At 53.0% G+C, this 1,324-nt stretch overlaps 1 long non-coding RNA gene across 1 annotated transcript; it reads left to right on the top strand.

The window, feature by feature from the left end:
• The first annotated feature begins 338 nt into the window (after positions 1-338).
• Positions 339-951, top strand: LOC131811718 (uncharacterized). Its single transcript, XR_009346084.1, has 2 exons — positions 339-491; positions 859-951. It is a non-coding gene; the product is annotated as an uncharacterized LOC131811718 (long non-coding RNA).
• The last annotated feature ends 373 nt before the right edge of the window (positions 952-1,324 follow it).

Here is a 1,324-nt window from a genome sequence, read left to right as displayed (position 1 = left end):
CAAGGGAGGACTTTTGTTTGGGTTCTGATGCTCCCCAACAGACACACGGCTTAGGCATTTCACTGACTTAAGCCTCCTAGTGCCTGCAGAGGAAACAAACTATCAGAGAATAGAATGGAAACAGAGAATGGAAAATCTACTTCAGCACTCAACCAGGATAGACCAGCCCAGGAGTGAGGTCAGGACATGGAGAAGGATGGATTTGGGCACCCCAGACTATGGACCAGGGTATGAAGCAGGATCCCCAGGGCTGAAGATGGGACTGAAGGGCTTGTCCTCCTCTCTGTGTGTCCCTTGGGGATGAATCTCTCTGAAACCACAAAGCTCCTCAGCAGCAGCCCCTGAGCCCCAGCTGATTTGCATGAACAGCTAGAGGATAAGAGAGGCCTGGGATGAATCCAGCCAGGCTATAGAACTTGGAGAGTAGAATCAGGGCATCTCCACCATGGCCTGGACTCCTCTCCTTCTTGGCCTCCTTGCTCACTGCACTGGTGCTACACATAGGCTCAGACCCTCTGCAGCTCCAGGGATCTGGGGCAATCCAGGCCCTGACTCTGAGCTCAGCATGGATCTGCTTGTCAGGGGAAGGATGCTAATGGCCCTGCTGCAGGATAAGAGATAGCAGGGGTGTCATCCCCCAAGTGCTCACTGGTTCTGACTTGTCCAGAGAGAATTGAGGATGACCTCATTTGGGCAAAGAATCCATCCACCAGTCAGATTCATGGGCTTCAGGAGCTGAGATGCTGGAAGGGTGGAAACAGGGCAGTGAGAATCCCTGGAGCTTAGGCCAGGCAGGTGATGGTGTTCTGGGGTGAGACCCAGAGCTGAAAAACCTAATGCTCCTTTTCTTTCTTGCAGGTTCTGTGGCCTCCTATGTGCTGACTCAGCCTCCATCTGTGTCAGTGGCTCTGGGACAGACAGCCCAGGTCACCTGTGGGGGAAACAACATTGGAAATAAATATGTTCACTGGTACCAGCAGAAGGCAGGCCAGGCTCCTGTGCTGATCATCTATGAAAGCAACAAACGGCCCTCAGGGATTCCTGAGTGATTTTCAGGCACCAACTCGGGGAACATGGCCACCCTGACTATCAGTGGGGCCCGGGCTGAGGACGAGGCTGACTATTACTGTCAGGTGTGGGATAGCAGTTCTAATACTCACAGTGACACAGACAGATGGGGAAGTGAGACACAAACCCCTTCCCTGTCTGGGTTACACTCTCCTCCAGCTCCAGGAGGTCTGTGCACAGAGAAGGGAGCAGGTCTAACTCGAGTTCCCAAATCCAAAGTTCCCAGATCTCCCTAGACACCCACACTTTGGCAGTA

The sequence above is a fragment of the Mustela lutreola genome, chromosome 11 (genome assembly GCF_030435805.1).
Source record: "Mustela lutreola isolate mMusLut2 chromosome 11, mMusLut2.pri, whole genome shotgun sequence".
NCBI lineage: Eukaryota > Metazoa > Chordata > Mammalia > Carnivora > Mustelidae > Mustela > Mustela lutreola.
The sequence above is the reverse complement of the archived record's forward strand: the minus strand, read 5'-3'. Positions and strand labels throughout refer to the sequence as shown.